We start from the raw sequence: 21,138 nt of genomic DNA on the forward strand, positions 1-21,138 counted from the left end.
CCTGGAAAAGCTCCACACAGGGCTACTCTGCAGTAAAGGTTCTTTCACTCTGTAGACAAAAATAATTGTTCTCAGATAAAGTCTCTTGTATCCTGGGACAGAGCCTAGATTCTTCTGTAAAAAAAGAGGTTTTGCTGTGGCTCCAATGGCAACAGCCACAAACAGACCCGTCCAGAACCAGTTGCACCAGCCAAGCCCTCTTGCCTTGATTAGTGGGCAGAATGTGGGTGAAACGATAAGGAGTGCGTGGCAAATTGAAAATAAAAGTGATGCATTGTTCTCAAATTCAGAGACTTCACTTTCTGCTTATGTGCCGTTCGCGCTGTCGTCTTTTCAGGGGAAAAATATTCTCATTCCCTTAAAATGCTGGAGGTCACTCGACCATGGTGAATGTACTTGAATCTTAAGATTTATGATTGCAATCCTGTTATCTGCAGTGTCAGGATGATTATCCCAGCAGTCCTGTGGGATCAACATAAAAATTGTTGGACAAGAAAATTATTTGTCAGGAATTACAGCAAGGAGATGATTTGTTCTGAATTTGAAACAGACATAGTTATTTGCAGCTGCTCTGGCTGTCCCCTCCCTTTTTCCCATGCTGTCCGAACAAGATGAGATGCAGGTTCTTGTTTCTTTGCTCAGCATTTGTTGGCTGTTTATATTCTCACTTGTTGTCTTTACTTCACAGCTGTGAATGTGCAAAAACTACACCATGTGTTAAATATGACTGAAAGATATTTTATCTTCTGTGGCCAAGGATTTACTTTCTTCACCTTCAAAAGCTTACTATTGCCACAGCCCTAATCTCTTTAACAAAACAAAAGATGAGCCCAGTAACAACTATGCTACCACTTTCAGTACAATTTCTTAAAGCTCCTGTCAACTTTCTGCAGCACTTTAAATCAAATAGAAACTGGCCTTCAGTGCAGCAAAGTATGATAAACTGTGAAGCTTCTATGGCAATAGAAAGATTATTTTTATACTTCTAGAAATAATTTTATTGAAGGATTTCTTCTCTAAGCACCCTCTCCCCTCAGCTATGTCTGGACATCTTATTTAGAAAACAATTTCAGCACGTGCATAAATTTGAGCTGGTAGGTAGTTCAGTGGGCTTCAGTGCCTGAAAAAATGTATAAACACTTGAGATAACTTGTTTGATATGAGATCTGTTGCAGTAAATCCTCTGTCTGACTGTAGATGACCCAGATTGGATGTTTGGGAAGGCCACAGAACACAGCCTGTGATAGATAAGAAGCTCCAATTCTATTACATCAGGTTTTCTGCCTTCATCTGATTTCTCAGTTCTCACCTACAACCAAGTGTTCATCTTGCTGGGCTTCTGTTGTGGACTTACTGAATACGGTTTTTGAAAACAGAGCCTTAACCAGACACCCAGCTGGGTTGTCTGGGTGGTGAGATGTGAGTCGTTTCATCTACAGTTGTGCTCTGATTGTCCATATCATCTTCCATGAACAGCTAGAGGTAAGGTGTCCATGAGGTTTCTCCCAGCAGTTATCCAAAGACTTTTAGTAGGCTTTGTGACATCAATGGGAACTCATTCCTTCATCTTTTTCTGTATTGTCACAGAAATGCAGCAGAGCAGACATTGCACAACCACTTAGGACTGCGTTGTGATTAAGGTCACAGCAACTTGAAAATTGTTGTCATAAGTCATAATTCAACAATTTAAATTCTGTTATCTGCTCATGCATTCTTACTCTTTGTTGATACTTACACTCTCTCCGATTTATAACCATGTCTGTTTTACAGAGTGGGGAGGAAGAAATGAGTCAAATTTAACAGCAGAAAAAAGTTCTAGTTAATGTCAAGCATCAGTACAGGAGAAGTCCTTAAGAATGTGCCCTTACCTCTAGTAGCATCAGCTTCACCCCTCACATTCCTGGCAGGTATTGCCAGACCCCTTCCTAATCCCAAATGCATCACGGGTGCACTGGAGACCAGACACAAGTGTTCCCCAGGGGTCGGTACTGGAACCTGTCCCGTTCAATATCTTTATTGATGACCTGGATGAGGGGATTGAGTTTACCCTCAGTAAGTTTACTGATGACATCAAGCTGGGAGGAAGTGTTGATCTGCCTGGGTGTAGGAAAGCCCTACAGAGGGATCTGGACAGGATGGAGGGCTGGGCTGAGGCCGATGAGATGAAACGAGAATCTTTTTCTACTGACAAACCTCTTGCATTGAGTTTCTAAGCTTAGAGCAGACTGATTTCTGTTGCTCTCAATGAGTAGCATGTTAGTCCATGATATTTGGAGGTTTAATACAGACCAGAGTCTGTCCATCTTTGGTCCTCATGCTGGTAGACTTGGGGTAGGTCAGTTTCCACTATCCTGAACAAATGAGGAAGTGTTAAATGGTACCCGTGCCAACCATGTGTCTGAAGGAATTGCATCTGGTCTCTTAATGCAGCTTGTGTGAGTAGTTTTCAAGCCAATTTCTGCTGGAAGATAAGTGCTGCTTGTTAATGGCAAGTGCTTTGGGGGTGCTACAGTCCTGACCCCTATAAGGGAGGATGAATTTATGTACCAGAGTTTGAGCTGTTCAACTGCTGCCAAAAATGAGGACCCTGCTTTCTCCTACTCTTTCTGCTCTGCTTTTATCTCCAGCCAGCCACATGGTCCTTCCACTTACTTTGTGCTACCTCCTGTAGTTGTCAGACCCCTCTGTAAGCCAAACCAACTGCTAGTTCAGTCCACTGATTTAGCACTGTGAAAATCAATAAGAGAGCCAGAGCAAGTGTAAGAATGTAAGGGGACCAAGAAACTAAGAGGGATGCTCCGAAGATCTTCAGATAGGTGGAACTGTGCCTGAAGGCAGAAGTTCTTATGGCAAGAACGAATTTAACAGCTTGTTTATGGGGAGGGAAAAGCTTGCTTTTCTTCCTTCTGCTTCCAGCTGTGCTTTCCCTTCCTCTCCCTTTGGCCAGCTCTGGCACATGTTGAATCAATTCCTAAGAAGGCAGAAAACCACAAAAGGAACAAAAGAGAGTTTGCATCTCAAAGGGATCTACATTAGCACAGGGTCAGTGAGGGAGGGGTGCTGAGAACAGCGGAGGTAACTTCCTATTGCCTATTGGCTCTGGGTGTGCATTAGGCCACTGCACACACAGCCTGTCCCTCTGTCCCCACTCCTTATCGTGGTATCAGATGGGACTATGCTTGCTGTCTGTGCCCATCTCTGGGATGTGCCCAGCTGTGAGATGATGGGCTGCCAAGTCTTGTTTTATGGGAGAAAGGATTTAGGGATAACTGTGAATATAAGAGGATGAGTCAAACCATTGGGAGATGCAATATCACATTCCTTTGACCAAAGATGTAAGGAACTAGTTAGGAACATGAAAACAGCACGCAGCGAGTAACGTCTGTTGGATGCTAGAAAAGAAGGTAATAACAGGCACACAATCTAAGATTTCTCTGGTGTTCTGCTAGCTTCCAGCTATCTGTGGCTTCGGGGCTTCCTGAATTAGAGATCATACTTCTGTTTTTCACAGCACCTGGCATATTTTCCTCTTGCAAATTTATTTAATTGTGTCTTTGAATACATTAAAACTTTGGAGTGATAATTTGAAATCCTTGGATGAAAAGACCCACAGGAATACAAACATATCTAGCAGAAAACACCAGGATTCTCCAGTATGATGAAAATTTCCTGTAAAGAGAAGTTTCAAATCTTCTTAAGTATAGAATCATAGAATCATAGAATGGCCTGGATTGAAAAGGACTTCGAAGATTATCTAATTTCAACCTTCCCTTCCATTGGCAGGGTTGCCTACATACATTTTGAAACATAACCAAAAGTAAAAATATTCAATTAATATTGTAAATACAGTAAAAACTATGTATCTTTTGAAAAGCAATCCCTCATTTTTTCTCCTCTTCCCCTTAAATACTGAGAGCCTTATACTTACACTCCCCCTATGCATGCTAATGGCTTTTGCCCACATGAACACTAATTTTGTTTCTCTTCCTGCCTTGAATACTCACAATGATGGAAATGTAGTGCTGATGACTTAGAGTCCCTGCAGCATGTTGTAGTGCTGCTCAGAACATGTCTCACTGATGTAGCTCGAAGTGCTAGGACCAGCCAGCAGCCACCTACACTCAGACTCCCAGTACTTACCAATGCAGGAGAAAGCCAACTGATATTATCAACATCAGGAAACATTTTCACATGCTTCCCTAGCCTAGATGGGTCCCCTGGAGTAAAAACATCTCAGTGGGGCCCGCTCAGCAGGTAGGTGGCTGCCAAGGAATATTCGCGGTAGGCTTCCACTTTCCCACTTGCATTTTCCTGATGGGAAACCTTTGGTGTTTATGGAATTATACACCAGTGACTGGCACTCCCTGCAGATATTCAAGTCTCCCAGTTTTCTACTTACCTTCTCTTCTGGATGACTGACCACCTAGGTAATACCTCCCCACTCAAACAACAGATAACCTCAACACTGGACAAGCATCCAGAGCTGAAGGAGCATTTGGATACCGCTCTCAGACACAGAGTTTGGATTTCGGATGGTCGTGTGTGGAGCCAGAAGGTGGTCTGGAACAGAGTTCTTGGGGTTGGGTAAGACATATAAGACCTCAACATTATCATTGCAAGAGACGTGCTTATGGCAGTCATGAATGTTGAAGGCTCCTGGCCATATTTTCATGCTTCCAGAACTCAGCTAGCTTCAGGCCAGGATCCAAGAACTGATAGATCAGCCCTGGAGAACCTCGCTGGTGGTAAAAGAAGCTTCTACTCCCTGTTAGTTTCCTGTAGCGCAGAAGATTATTACACATCCAGCAGCGCTGTGCTGACTTTCCAACCCACCTCCTGCAAAACCCAAATTATGGAATTATAGAATCATTGAAGTTGGAAAAGATATCTAAGATCATCTAGTCCAACAATCAACCCAACGCCACCATGCCCACTAATCCATGTCCCTCAGTGCCACATCTATACGGTTCTTGAAAACCTCAAATGCCCTGAAGAATCTTCTGTAAAGACTTAAAACAGTGACAGATTGCTGCTCTTCTGCAAGAAAGGAAAGCAAAGAACTGCACCAGAGACAGCTGGGTTGGAGGGGAATGCATTCGTTTCAAGTCATAACATGGTCCCCGCAGGCCAAAGAGAAGCAGAGCTCAGCTGAGTGAGAACTCCGTGGAGTGATTTGCATTGCTCTTTTCCATATGTTCATTAAAACCAGAGCAAACCTGTCCATGGGTGCTCCTTGCTTTGGTTTAGTTTCTCACCAGATTAAAGTAAACCGATAGGAGTCTGGTTTTAATACGCTGCAGGAACGTCCATTCCTCTGCTTTGCTCCAGGGTTTGTGTTAGTTTAATGAATTGGTTTAAATTAACATCGAGTTGAATTAGTGCAACTCTTTCATGTAGATGAGGCCTGAGGCTACCAGATAAACCAGAGATGAGGTGAGAGGACCTCTGAGTTCTACACAGCCCATCAGAAACCTGTAGGAATGAATTTGTGATCTATTTTTGTCTTACCTTTTAAAAGAAACCATAAAATGGCTGGAACGGCTCTAAGCAGGAAGATGGGGCCAGGGAGCGGTGGGGAGAAATGCCAGGAGGTTGTGAGAGCAATTTCTGGAGCTCATACCTGGGAGTGCCTCACCCCGCAGCCAGCGAGCCGCACATGTGCAGCACATGAATGGGAGAAGGGAGGAAGTACAGGGGAGGCTGCAGGGCTAAATCCCCAGCCCATTTAAAGTCAGTGGCAGAGCTCCACTAAGATTGGCCCTTGGCCCTGAATTCATTTGTTCCAAGGGTTGGCTTGTGCAATTGTTAATCTGTGCTGATGAGCAATAATTGCTACAGGAAGGGAAAACTGAAGCGGAGGCAGAGGCAGCAACACAAAAGCTGTGGAATCCACCCTGACCCTGCCTGGGCTCAGCACTTCACTTAGTGGCTTCGCTGGGTGCATTGCTGGAGGGGAACATCCTTGTGCCAATGCCACATCAAAGTGCAACTTGTGGTGCAAGATCCCAGCAGACAGCAGCAGCCAGAGCTGCCTGCAAAATGAGCAGGAATAGTGCAGCTGGACAAAGGCTCAAGGCTCACCTTCTTTTTGGAGATCTTTGTAAAAACACAGAACCTGGTTGACCATACAGACAGACTTAAGAAACTTTTACAATACAGAGAAAATTGATGTGATGGTCATTTGTGGATTTTACATAGCGGTGCTTCCCCAAGAAGGTGATAATCATCAGGCCCAAATACAGATAGGGAAACTGCAGCACAGAAGAGAAATGGGTTTGCCCGATGTTGCATTGGAGTTCGGAGGCATAGTGGGGCCTATTTTCCATGCTTCAGTTCTGCCCTGTAACTTATAGGACAAATCCAGCCCTCTACTTTGGGCAATAACTAAATACTCAACTAATTCAGAAGCTTTATTTAATACCGCAATATAAATAAAAAAGTATTTTAATTTGTACCACAGATATCTTTTCCTGCTAGATGTGAATAGCATGGCTCTGGAGTGGCTAGAACATTGTTTTTTCTCTTCACCGTTAATGCCTCAATGGGACATTTGCTGTGACTCTTCCTAAGACATCTGTTTTCGGGAACCCAATCATTTGGGAAGCATTTCAGATAACATTTAAAGATAGCTGAAGGAACTGAAGACAAAGCATCCGATGTCCTGGTCCTGTTAAACAGTATCAGGATATAAGGGTTTTAAAATTCTTTTGAGCTCTCGCCAGTATTGCAATTGAAACTCTTAAAAAAAAGAAAATTAAGCAAGGCTTGTTATGAACACTCCAGGGAGGTCAATTGTCTCATTTTGCTGCTCTCAGTGGCCTATATTCTTCATTTAAAGGAGATAGAAATCTCATGTTTGTAAATGAACCAACGTCTCCTGTTGAGTTATGCCGATCATCCTCGGTGCCACATCTGTTGTTCTGGACTACGTGATGCATGCAGCTGTTAGGCAGTGATCCATGGGACAAGTTCAGTGTGGCTCTCTGGACTGCAATTCTGTGTCTGTGCCAAGGCACAGCAGTGCCTGTAGTGCTGCACTGGCTGTGAGTCCACAGACAGGTGATTCTATCTCCTTCCAACCTCTTGGACAAACTCTGTGTTCATAATTCCCATCAAATAATGCATCATTCAGCATTAAGACGTGGCTTCAAAGACAGGCATTTTGTTCATCATTTCAATGGTTTTACTGGCAAATAATGGTAGTTCACTGCCATGAGAGTCAAAGCACTGAAAACCTCTCAAAGTCTAGATTGTTTGATATAAGGCTGTGCTTCCTTTCCTGTAACATCTCCTGAGCTTGTTGTCAGCCATCCAAGAAACTGCTGTATCCACTGGTCTTCTGGCTGACCTATCCAATCTACACATTTTTCCTCTTTCTTGTGTAACACGAATTAAAACTGAAATAGAATGCAATTAAGGTATTTAAAAAAATTATGCCAAAGTCCAGAGGTTGCAGAAATGTTCTTTCCTCTGTTCCATGCTGGGTTAGGACATTTATTTTGATCATGGCATAACATATATAGTTAAATATTGGTCCCTATAGCCAAGGCATATGAAGCCTGAATTAAATAATTACAAGTAAGCATATATTATATGTTATATAGCATTTATATTACATAAATATCGTGGCGAAAATAGAGGGAGCTGTGCACAACGACCCAAGAATTCACTGTTAGTTCAGGTTATTCCTTTGCATTGCAGCACTGAATTCAATAGTCCAGTCTAGAAGAAGTGAGCCTCCTCACACTCTAACTTTACCAGTCGTCTGAGTTTCCTTGCTGATGACCCCATTCCTTCCTCCCTCTGCTCCAGCCAGACTTCACATCTGGGGCTGGGAAGATTACCAGAACCAAAGGCTCCAGAAGAGTAAGCAGTCTGTCCCTTAAAAGCTTCCCATTTTCTTCGAAAGATATCCCGTCTTCCTTTTGCAGCAAATAGTCCATTACTTTCAGTCTCTAATGGGACTTGTCATCCAGTGTTTATTTCCAAACTGGAATGAAAACATCAGCATTACTCTAATTTGCACCAATAATCTTAGAAAGCAACAAAAGTACTGGGCAGAATGCCTGCAGTTGCTTTTTCAAAATGTTTTGAGAATTCAGTTTCCTCAGATTAACTACTCTTGCTCTTTCTCATTCTCATCTCATACATTGAGACATAACTATTATATAACTAATAAAATAAACAATATATAATTAAACACTAACTCCTCGTTAAATCTACAACCTTCTGGTTTGCTCAGATCTGCTGACTAAAGCAAATGTTCTTTCGTAGTATGTACCACACAGCCAGGCAATTAATACTATACAACTCTATAGAAGCTTATATGAGTTTTGAAAGGTAACTTTTCACTTATGAATTACTTTAAATCTTTAAATATATATATGTATATACATATATATATATTTATTGAAGATAACTGCCCTGTAACCCTTCAGTCACCAGGCCTGGAATTTCTTTGCTTTCAAAGTGAGGCCAAGAAGTTTCATGGGCTCTGATTTCATAAATAGTTCTTGCCATCCCCAGCTCCATTCATTCTTTGGAATGCTGTCCTAAAGGAGGTGGAAGTCTTGACAGCCCATGTTGAGCTTAGCACTGAGGTTCCTCAGCTTCTCAGTGATGCAGATGTGCTTAGAGCTGTGCTTTCAGGAAAAGCTGAATGTTCCTATCCCAAAGCAAGCTCACAGTGGGGCTGAGGTTGTTTTGGGATCTCTGTTGCAGGCACAATATTGAGGAGCAGGGTAGGCTGGGGAGGAGTAGATAGGGTTGTGGCTTGGGTGAGTTCCCTGGACCACAGTATTACTTCTCTTCCTGCATGAATCTAGCAATGTTAAGAATTAAGCCAGAGGCGTGCTTAGCTTCCATATGTTCTGCATCATCTCATTTCCTGCTTTGTGCACCACTTTCTCACCTTAGCTAATTCACCAAAGGGTCATCTGTCTCTCTTTGTGGTCAAATATTTGAGTGGACAGCGTTGCCTTCAGTCAAATGACAGCTCTGTAATTGTTGGAAAATGCAAAGCAAAATGTCTGGAGCTATAGCTCCAGTGGTATATTGCTTTGCATTGAAGTCTGAGTGTTCATGCAGATTTTATTCCTCTATAAAATTTATGTTTTCTTACTCAGTTACAGCTGAAGGGCAAAATCAATGCCATGTCCAAACCCAAGCAGAGGAGTAGAGAGAGATCAAGGTTACAATCTGTTTTTGGACAGATACATCTCTGGATGGATGAGTATCCTCCTTGACACAGTAAATATATGATCCATTAGGGTACTAAAGAATCTCTGTTATTTAGTAATGGAATTATAAACTATTTTGCTTTACATTTCCATTCATCTTAGACCTTTTTTCTGGCATTAATAATTTCCTGTCATCTTCAACTTCTTAGGAAGTTCCCACTTCCTAAATGCACAGAAGAGACCAAGTCTTCCATTATATTTTTCAGTGTTTCGGGGTTAATTAAACTAATGGAAGAACCCAAGAATTTGCCCCTGGTAAGTCTTAGGAGGTGAAAATGTTTGCTTCCTTAGCAATATCTATGTTGCTAAATAAAACAGGAGCAGGTATTTTTTTCTGGCATGAAGGAAGGTGATACAACCTGTCTCCATGTAGACTGTATGGCAGCGTGGTCCTTTCTGGGAGCATCTGCTTGCCTTGTAGGCCTAAGACATTCTACTTTGAGGTATCCAAAGCAGTACAACAGCTGGGTTGGTGATGCCTTAGAAATTCCTGCTATCTCCTAAGTCCTGCCATCATCCTGTGGGAGGGTACTTCTGGGCACATACCACAGCCATTGTAGAGTCATAGAATCATAGAATCACAGAATGGTTTGGGTTGGAAGGAACCATTAAAGCCCATCCAGTCCCAACCTGCTGCCATGGGCTGGCTGCCCCCCAAAAGTTCAGGCTTCATGGCCCCATGCAACCTGGCCTTGAGAGCTTCCAGGGATGGGGCGCCCACAGCTCTCTGGGCAGCCTGTTCTTGAGATCAGTGGTTTTTGCATTCAGAGGTCCCTGGCAGAGCAGCACATCAGCAGCAGAGGCCCCAGTAGTTCCCCTTTGAGGACTTGAAAGGTCCTTTCCAAAAAGTCTTCTGAATTCCCCTCTTAACTGGCATCAGAGAACACTGAATCTAGGCTCTAAATTAAACAGACTCAATATATCTTCATTAAATATATCTTTATATCCTTCCACATGTTGATGTGGGCTGATGCATCAGTAATTTTCTATGCCGTGACTTTAGGTTTGGGGGTTTTTTCTATCTTTTTTTAATCACAAGTTATCACAAGTTTTTGTTAGCTCCACAGAATGACCCAGCACATGGAAACTGCTCATGTCAAGTACTGTGGCATGTCTGTGGTCAACTGGTGTTGAGAGGAATGTTTGAGGGGGGAAATTTTCTCAGGGCTGCTCCAGAAATTGCTGGAGAATGGCAGCTCTGAGGACTGGGTCTCAAGAAATCATGGTAAAGCATTCTGCTGTGTAAGGGAAGAAAAAGGGAGGGGATGGGAAAAGTCAGATAAGGTTTGTCATTTAAACCTAAACACAGAATAGCCTCACCTTATATCTTGAAATCTGCATCAATTATAATGCCTTGTTCACTTGCAAATTTCACTTTAAGATAAAAGATCGTGCCTGGTTTGTTTGCCATTCCTACCGCCAAAGACAAGCTTCACTTACTCCCCTTTTATTCTCAATGACTAAGACTGAAAGAGCTAAATTACATTTCCTCCCCCCTATGGAAACCTGATGAACCAGTGTGAACCTGCACCTGAGAACCCCCGGGAACGCTGAGGATTTGGCCACACAGATCGGACAGTTGGATGCTTAATTGCGTTCTGGGCACAAAGCCTGCCTGGATGTGCATCTTTCATTAAATGTGTGGGAGTCCAGAGCAAAAATTAGACCCCGTTTAGGTGCCAGAAGGAAGAAAGTGGTGCAAAGGCTTTGCAGTGCCCGTGTTGTGCTGCAGAGCATTGAGCTCCTCCTGCTCTGAAAAGCACCCCCTGCATGTCAGCGTGGAGCTCCTAAGCCAGATTTGCTCTGGGTGCTGGGTATTTAATTATTGGATATTAATTATTGGGTACTGCATGTAGATGCACTGTGGTGCTGGTGCATATTGTGGAGCAGGCATGAGAAAGCACGGCGTGCCTTAAATGTGGCGCTTCTGTACTTTGAGTCTCAAGACCTCTCCAGAGCTGTTTTGTAGCTGCATTTTGCAGTTGCAGAGCAGCTGGAGCACAATGAGCGGGTACAGCCAGCGTCCAATACCTCTCATGGTGTTCACTTGGGATTTGTAACTCAGGTCTGTCCTCCGGCTCTAAATCAAAACGTGAGTGAAATGCATTGAATGATCCCATTAATATAAATAGGGCTGAAGTTTAAAGCGGGGCTGTGTGAAAGGACTTTTGATACACTGGCTACTGTCGCCCACGAGTCAGCAGGTGGCACCGCCGGAACAATCGGAAACCACCAAACCTTCCCTGCGTCCCGCTTACAGCCCCAGACCTGAGCCTGGAGGGGAATGAGCATGAAACCCGCCTGTTCACAACACACAAGAATGCACAATGAGCACTTGCCAATTAGGGCCGTGGCTATTGTCTGCTAAAGGTCAAGTGTTGGCCTTGCTGAAATCTTTCAACACTGGCTCCGGCGATGGGAATTTAATATATTTTATACTGCTGAAAAGGTGCTTGTCCCTGCACAGGGCACCGCCAGCCTTTCCCCTTCCATGTGCTCTGGGAGGCTTTGAGGAGGGAGGAACTCAGAGTTCTGGGATCTGAATCTGCTACCACCTCCCTGTGGGTACTGGGGAAGAATGGAGCTGTTGGCAGGGAGGGAGGGGAGGAGGTGGTTTGGCACCGTGGGGAAGGGGAGGGTGTTTGGGACTCGGTTTGTTTCACTGTCTCCCAAGAGATTTTCTTTGTAACCCCGGTGGTACATGTTTTTACAGATTACTACTTTTAGTATCTGTCACTTGAAAAGAATAGATGGTGGAGATACAGGGGGAAAAAAAAAAAGAAAACACGTGCAAGCAGCAACACGTAACCAACAAAAAGAACTTTCCCATGAAATACCCTGGTGATACAGATGTTTCAGGGTGCCTCACAAATCTCAGATTAGGGAAAAACTGGAGACTTTCTGCCGAACTCCTGAAACCAGAGGCTGTGGATAAGAGTGTCCAAGCTTCCTCGGCTCCGAAGCCAGATGATCTATCAGCTCCAAAACCATGCCAAGTTGCTGTACCTTCCAGCAGCTGCAGCTGGCAAGGATCCCTTCCCAGACTCGGAACCAACAACAAGTAGTCCATGTTTGTCTGTACCTCTGATGCTGTAGTTGCTGCTGCACAGTGGGGCTCAGCGGTGATGCAAAGGTGTTGGCTTGCACAGACTCCTGGTCTGAGGTGAATCCCCTCCTGCAGAACTCAGGATAGGAGTCACTGATGTTGCTTCTTTTGCTCCCCACTTGGTGCCAACCTTTATTAAAGAGGTTGGGGAACTTGCTTCTGCTGCTGACTGCAGTGTCTTTAGGGACAGTGGGTTAGTGTGTCCTCATGGGGTGCACATTCAATTATCAATCTCTTGCATAAGGGCTGACCTTTGTTTCCACCAGTGGCACAGTTAGGATGAGATCAGGGTCGTCCTTCCAATATTCCTTCCATTGCTTTCATAGCCACTGACTGGGAGTAGAATTCCCTGAGAACAGCCCCATAGAGGACCTGGGGGTCCTAACGGAAGAAGGGTTGGACATTAACTAGCAGTGTGCTCTTGCATCTCAGGCCAATTGTATTCAGGGCTGAATCAAAAGAAAGGTGACAGTGAGACAGGGAGGAGGTTGTCCCCCTCTACTCTAAAGTACTGCATCCAAGCTTGAGGCCCTCAGTACAGGAGGGATGTGGAGCTGCTGGAGTGAGTACGGGGAGGGGGAATGAAGATATCAAAGGGATGGAGAACTTCTCCTATGCAGAAAGGCTGAGGGGGTTGGGCTTGTTCAGTATGGAGAAGAGAAGGCTCCAGGGAGACATCATTGTGGCCTTCCACTACCTAAAGGGAACTTATAAGCAGAAGGGGACCAACTTTTTACATGATCTAAGGAAAATGAAGAATGGCTTTAAACTAAAAGAGAGGAGATTCAGGTTAGATGTTAGGAAGAAATTTCTTACCCTCTGTAATGAGGCCCTGGCACAGGCTGTCCAGAGAGGCTGCAGGTGCCTAATCCCTCGAGGTGCTCAAGGCCATGTTGTAGGGGACCCTGGGCAGCCTGATATGGTGGGAGACGACCAGTCCATGGCAGGGCGTTGGAACTGGGTGGGCTTTCAGGTCCCTTCCAAGCTAAGCCATTCCATAGTTCTATGTTTGGGCTCACTCACTTTCTCGGGCAGCCCCAGATGTGATTCTATGAGATATTTTCCAATGGGCATTGGATGGAGTTGGGCCATGGTCGAGGTTACAGATTAATCCCAGAGTTTTAATGTGCTCAACCTGCAGCTTGAACTGTCTGCATTCTGTGTGTGTGTGTGGTCTTGAAAACTTGAAAAAAAAAAAAATAATAATATTTGCCCGTTTGTTGCTGTGGTGATGAAGGAGCATGGAACAAAAGAGAGGTATTCCGGTTGCCCCGGGCCTGTGAACAAACAGAATCAGAGAGAGTTGGTGAGAATGTGCTGTTAGCTGTAACCAGAGAAGGCGGCAGTCAGCCACTGCTGCCTGCCTGCAAAGTCTTCACAACCCCCTCTTTCGTGCTTGCCCTAGCAAAATGGCATCGTCTAAAGCTGGATGACAAAGAACACCAACAGCTGGACTTGCATTGTGCTAGACCAGACCTGGCCCATAAATTAAGCAAACTGAAATTTAGCCTCACTCTCTTCAAGGTATTCGTTTTCCTAACTTCATCGATAACCTGGTGTGAGCAGATCTGAAGCAGAATGTTATCTTGGCGCTGCCAGGACTCACGGGCAGGCTGGAGGGGGAAGACAGCGTGCTGACTCCCAGAGATAACAGGTGGAATGTAGCAGTGGCTGCTTCTGTTTGCGCTGACTTCTGGGTACAGCTCTCCAGTGCTGCTGACCCTATGCCGTCCCCCTGCACCTTCATGCTGGCCTGGACAAATGCATGCAAATGAAATCTGAGGCATTACACAACACCCAGGATCTGACATCACTGAAAAAATGTACAGAGAACCGTATCTCTATGCATGTGTGTTGATAAGGAGGCATGGCGCTGCTTCACTGGTGCAGTGCAGGCTCAGAAAGTAATTGTAACTGTTGATTCTCAATGGGTGTATGCACAATTGGCATGAAAAGTGCATTTTCTATAAATCCCCCTTCAAATATGTGGAAGTGATGGGTTTAATTTAAACCCCGGCTGGGATAAAAGAAAAGAAAAGGAAAATAGAAGAACACACATCAGTCATTGTACCTCAACCCTGTTTATATTAGATACACATTTTTTAATTCACTGCCATATAGTCAGAAATATGAGCTCAGTGCTAAGCCTATCTAGTCTGTAAGGATTCAAGAAGCTGTTAGATCCCTATGAGAAATTATTTCCCCTGCTTCAACCTGTATTTGTTTGTCTGCAGGAACCCAGAAGACAATGCAACCTTCAGCTCAAGTCCAAGCTCACAGCTGAAGGATGCCTAAGCACAGTGTTTTGGAGGCAGTGTTACAGCCCTCACCAGGTAGAATGGCGTTTTGATGAACTGAAAGGGTGGTGGGTTAAAAATATGCCCCAATTTAATGTAGTTGATATACTTTTAAATACAAAGCTTGCTGATATAAAGATCAGAGTATCTGGCTTATAGAAGTCAGAGATGGAAAAATACTTAACAAACAAAGCTCTGCAAGGACTGAATATAGACCCTCCTACCAGAGGACTGGCTCTCATCTTGCATTGTTCTTTCTTCCATTAACTTGATCTTTGATCTCAGTTCCTGTTAGAAATAACTGTAAACAGTGATGATGTTCTAGGCCATTAACCAGATGTACAAGCAAGGGAGATCCCTGCTACTAATAGACCATCTGAAAAAAAGACAAAAGAGTAATGCTTAAGAATAACAACAATATTTCCCAGAAAAGAAGGCACAGCACTTTCATTTCCTGCAGGATCCATCTGCCATGTCTGAAGCAAATCAGACTGCTGGAAATGTGGTTCACATCACCTTTCAGAATCACGGTCCAGGCATCCACAGCCACGCTAGCTTTTTATTTTAACAAGTGTTCAGCTCATCTAAATTGCTAATTTGGTACCCATCAAGTTCTTGATTGAAAAGAAAATTGAATTACAGATATTTCAGAAGTAAATTCTGTAACAGGGTGTTGTCACGGCTTTCATGCAGCCTCAATTTTGGATGGTCTTATGTGGAACCAGGAGTTAGACTCAGTGATCCTCGTTGGTCCCTTCCAACTCAGAATATTATATGATTCTATTCTGTGATCCTACGATTTATGATCCAGTCACTGTGGAGTTTGAATTCCGAAGCTTCCAGCCCCGTGCAGGAGATATGCTGAGTAATTCCTGGAGCATTGCTCGTGCTGTGGAAAAACTCCCTTCTCAGATGGAAGTAATCTGGAAATCTTTCCAAAAAAAGATCAGGTGGAGCCCAGGCTGATGGTGCTCAGATACAGCAGATGCACTGTAAAAGTGCATATCTTAGTTCATAACATCTTCCACTCATCTGACCTCTAAATAAATGAATACAGGAAATATTCTTTGGAAGTGGTGGAGTCACTGTCCCTGGAGGTGTTCAAGAACTGTGGAGATGTGGCACTGAGGGACGTGGTCAGTGGGCATGGTGGGGATGGGCTGGGGCTGGACTAGGTGATCTTATTGGCCCTTGCCACCCTTAATGATTCTGTGATTCTGGGTGAGGAAGGAACATCAGAAAAAAAAGCTCAGTTTTACTTTTAGCTATCATTGTTGAGTAATTTTGTGGAGCACGAGAGGCAATATAAATACAGGTACTATGTGTAGAACAAACAGATCAGAGATTTGTATTGTATGTATTTTGTATTGGTTATTTATAGGCTTTTGTTAAAGCATTATTTAGCCCTATTCACAATCTTGTGTATTTAAAAGATGAATGTAAAGCCTAGCACTGGAAAAATCATGCAGAGAATGCAGAGAAGTAGATCTGTTTCAAATGTACTCTCAAGTACTGCTGGAGAACTGTTATGAATAACAGACTGTGGCACTTCCTATTGTTTTATTTTGGTCCTGTTTTGGAGACTTAAGAACGATGTCATAACAGGGTAAAACTTGTCATGGACACACATTAAAGCCTGAACACAAAGAGAAGACCTTTGATAACAAATATTTGGATATTTAGAGGGGTAATTCAATAAGGAGAGAAAACGCTGAATTAAAGACATTTTTAGAGTTACATGCATGTCTCAGAAATCCTACCTCTCTTCAGACAGGCAACACTGAACTGCAATTGAATTACTACGTCCAGCTCTGCAATTTCAATCATTCATCCAATTTATAGGGGTCTTTTTGTCTTGAATTAAGCAAAATATGAGCCCAACAGGAAATTAAGCAACCAAGCAAAATCAGGAAATTCACTCAAGTGGCTTAGGCAGTGAAATGCCACTGCTATCTTCAAACTAAAACTCCAAAGAGAAAAGGTTGAACTGCAGTCAGATTTATTTTCAGAGTGGCTAATGTGCTTTTAATTTGTACAGGGTTGGTAACCAGGAGAAAAACAGACAGAGCCTTACACTGATGTTGTGAGGTTTGCTTCGCATTTCTTTTTTCACATGAGGCCTTAACATACATACATATATATATATATAAAATTAGTTTTAAAATGCACCACTTGTAAAAAATAATTAGAGCAGCTATCCTAATTACAAAGTTTGCAATACTAGTTTTAAATGAAGTACCTGCTGCCTTCAGAACATTAAAAATGATCTGAAACAGGAAACAGATTCTAAAACTGCACTTCTTCTTCCTCAGAGAACATACTTGATGATTGCTCTCTTGGGGAGAGGGAAATTCTTTCAGCTGTTTACAGTGACCTCTCTGCATTTTGGATCTGCAGATCTGTATGTGGAATATTTTAACTGATTTTTTTTGGCAAGAAAAATCTTTAGTTTACAGAAAATACATCCCCGTCTCCCTCCCTCCATCTCCAAGCTCCTAAAGCAATTTCTTGCAGTCTAATCACAGTATCTAGGAACTACAGGGATAGTCACGCTAGGCACTGTACAGCATAGGTTAAACATACAGTCCTTGCCTGAAGAAGTGCCAAAATAAAGATGAGGCAGGCAGCCAGCAGAGGACTGGGAAGATTGTGCATGATGGTCAGCTTGGTTAGCAGTGCCTTCAGCACTTCTTCGCAGGCTTCACCGAGATTCTGTCAGAGCAAAGTTGGAGGGTTTACGGGAGGAGATAAATCCCTAACCTCAGGGTTAGAGGAGTTGTTCTGAAGCCCTAAGACTGCCACAGGAAAAAGCCAAGAGATGTGCAATCGTAGCTTAATAAGGAGAGGTTCAGTGGCTGATCCTTGTTACGGGTTCTGGTGGCCCTCATTGTGTTAGATAAATTACGATTTGAAATCACACACATTTTTTTCAGTTGTGATTGTAAACATGCATTGGTGCTGATTTAGCAATGCATCGTGCTCGCTATCAATTTAAGCTAAGTCATGAGAAGCTTCAATAGCTTCAAGAAGAAACCAGGGAGCTTCTGTGATTTCCATGTTTGGGACTGGAAGGTCTCAGTTTGCTCTTCCTGAATCTAGTATCTACATAGGAATCTTCCTGCTCAGTTCCTGCTCTGTTCTTTCTGCAAGTAAGGCTCTGTGCACAGCCTTCAACACATCTGCAATAATCTCGGGTCAGCATTAGAATAATGCCTACAATCAAATCTCCTGTCCTTAGCCAATAGTATCAGAGAAGAGGGAGAAATAATAGCTCCTCAATTTCCTTTTCCCAATGTACAGACACCAATGCATGCCATCTGTGTCTGTCCATGCGTATCTGTATTCACAGTAATACATTTAAAACCAGTTGGACAACTTCATCTGAATTTGGTAAAGACATAGAGGCCTCAAACAGGATTAAGGTTGTAGAAAATTTATGGAAGTAGCCAACTGAACAGAAGACACCCTACAAGTGTTCCCACTGAAGATAAACCTACATAATCAGCTCCCACAGTATTAGACACAGAGAACACAGAAAAAAAGCTTGTGAGGCTTTACACCAATCCCAGCTGCAGAAGAAAATTCAGTCAGGACTTGCATCTTCGTCAGTCAGCCTTGAAACACATCCAAAGACACCAGGTTTCATTAAAACAGGCCTATTTATTAGCTCAAATATTATCTCCTCCCTTCTTCAGAGGCATCCTAGATGGCTCACAGCTTGAAATGAAGAACAGCTTAAGTGGGTGCTTTGAAGTGATGGGGAAACCCCTCTTTCAACAGGACTGATGGATGCATGTTGCTCCCCTGCACAGGGTTTATTGTGGGTCAGGATGAGATTTCCCTCCCAGCTGGAGGAACAGGGACATGAAGGTTCATTTGTCTTTTTTTTTCTGCCCTTTCTCTACAGCCATCGGCCTGGCTGACCTTCTGAATCATTCAGACCATCGTAAAAGCCTCAGGCAAAAGCGATCACTCTTGTATTCAGTTTGTGAAACACAGGTTAGTCTCCTGAGAATTACAATACTTCAGTTTAATTGAAACCTTTAGGTTTAATAGATGGGCCTATTTGCTAAAATATAAAGATCTGAGGTGAGCAGAGGTCACACGAGGTGATCGCATGGTGCAGTGTTTGGGGGGCCTGAGGGGCAAAAGCTGCCTTCACTTTAGTAAAAGATAGACGGAGGTGGAACAGGCTACAAAGGGCTTTGAATGGAAGACAGACAGCATGCATTTGACACAAGAAAAACAAAGACAACAGGCAGTTGGAAGGAGAAAGTTGGTGTGGCCAAAGGACATGGTCAGACAACCACTGCAGAACCATTTTGAATGGATATGAATGATAAGATTATATTAGTCAAGTAAAAACGAAGAGAAAATGAAGAGTTCTGTTTGAGTCACAATGAGCTCAATCTGTCAGTTATGTACTGGGGATGGGATTCCTGAGAGACAGGCTACAATTTCAGTTTGAGTAGAGGAGGCAGGTCTGAGAGTATGAGTAGAAACGTCCCATTTGAATTGTCATCTGCAAGGGAAATTATCTAGAAATACATGATGTAGAAGAAAACCCATATACCTGATGATTAGCATGCACAAATTCATGTGAAGAATCCAGGTTTAAAATCTTAGGTATATATCACTTTGCTCTATGCTAAATGCATATGAAAATGTATCCCTAAATCCCTAGTTGATTTGGTGCTTAAAACAGCTGCTTCTTTATTTAACCATGATAGATCTAAGAATGAAATAAAGTGAAATACTGTTTTTGCGACCACTTTGTCTTCCAGTAAGGTTTCATGTTTGGAAGGTCTCCGGTCAAAGGCATTAAGGCCTGTCACAATGCTACCTACCTCTGTACATCTTCTACCGCTCCTTGGCAGATTTTGAGATAGAAAATAAGAAAACCATATATATATATATGCAAGTATAAACAATTCTTACACTAAGCAATGGTCATCCAGCATGTTTCTGAAGAACCATGACTTTGTTACTTGCTGCCTTAGATTTCTGGATAAGTTATAACAAAAAAAGTTAAGTACCAGAACTGTGCTTACTACTGTCTTCTTCAAAATAAAACAAAACAGCAATAAAAACACCAAAAACAAATGCACTCAATAAAAATGTGGAAAAGGCTCCTACAGAAATTCTGTATGTCGAAATATGTTGCATGATATGTTGCACAGAGTGTGCTTTAACTAACAATGCTCATTAATCACATTTATGTGCTGGCAATTGGCATTCTTTATGCATCATATTGGAAATCACTAGAGTATGCAACAGATTTGTAAACCCTGCCCTGACAGAACATACTCTAATTGTATTAGAGAACACTAGCAGCTCTCAGAGATGCACCAGGATGTAACTTTTGCATTTTAGCTGTCCCTGGCTTTGCTCAAGGAGAGATGAGCTGGGGGAAAGTTTTGGGCTGAGAAAAGGTTCGATCAAGAGGTGAATAAGACATTTTGTAAAGCAAGCAAGTGTATGGTCTTGGAAGGTCTATGAAGGAAGTGTCATATATTGGTTTTGCAAAAAAGAACAAGGCATTTGGAAATTCATGTAGGAGGTACTAGAAACTTGAGTAGGCAGAAGATGCTTTGGCTGAACTCTTAGCAATTTAGAGTTCTCATGAGTTGGACAATTCCTAGGAGACTTCAGTGAAAAGCAAAACAGTGCCTATATTGGCTCAGTACTTGGAGCTTGATTTGCCCTTTCTGAAATCCTATGGCTAATTCAGACCCTGGAAAATGGAGTATATCCTGGCCAGATGGCTTAGTTTAAGAAAAGGAAGGCAACTGTGTAGCTGCAATAGCAGGTAATAGAGCTGAAAGGCTGGGTATAGGAAAAGTCAGCTGTATACAGGGGGCATAGGATGGAGTCACCCTTCCATGAAATCCAATAAAACCTGATCTGGTCATGATTAACTCAGCATTTTAAAAATCCTTTTAAGAGTTCACAAAGAACATAATGTCTAGCCAACTTGTAGTGGTATATGAGACCCCTGATTCCAATGTCCCAAGATGTCAGCTCTCTGCTTGTTTCCGATTTTGATGCTGAACACTCCTTTGCTTGTTCCAGCTTATTTATTTAGCATCCTTACTGCTTTATCTCATTTATAATGAACCCACGAACATAAGTAAGGAAAAGTTTCTTACACAGAAAACTGATCTGTTAGAGCAGTCTGAGCAAGGTTAACATGAAAACCACCAACTGATACATGCAATTAGTGGCTGAACTTCCTCTTGTGCCCAGAATCTGTACGCTCAGTTGTGAAACTGATAAACAGAGAGAATGGAGAAGTGTATTATTCATCTTTGATGAAAATCAGCCATGCTCAAACACCCCCTTTAAACATACAAGACACCTCAGAACCTCATGCTCTGACTCCTGTAACTGTTCCACATCGGATTTTGGAGTCAGACCAGTTTTTTCTTCTTCACTCCCTTGTGTGGGAATGTCATGGGCTGAGAAATGGAATCCACATTGCCTGCTTGCTCCTGAG

The sequence above is a fragment of the Meleagris gallopavo genome, chromosome 4 (assembly GCF_905368555.1).
Source record: "Meleagris gallopavo chromosome 4, MGAL_WU_HG_1.1, whole genome shotgun sequence".
NCBI lineage: Eukaryota > Metazoa > Chordata > Aves > Galliformes > Phasianidae > Meleagris > Meleagris gallopavo.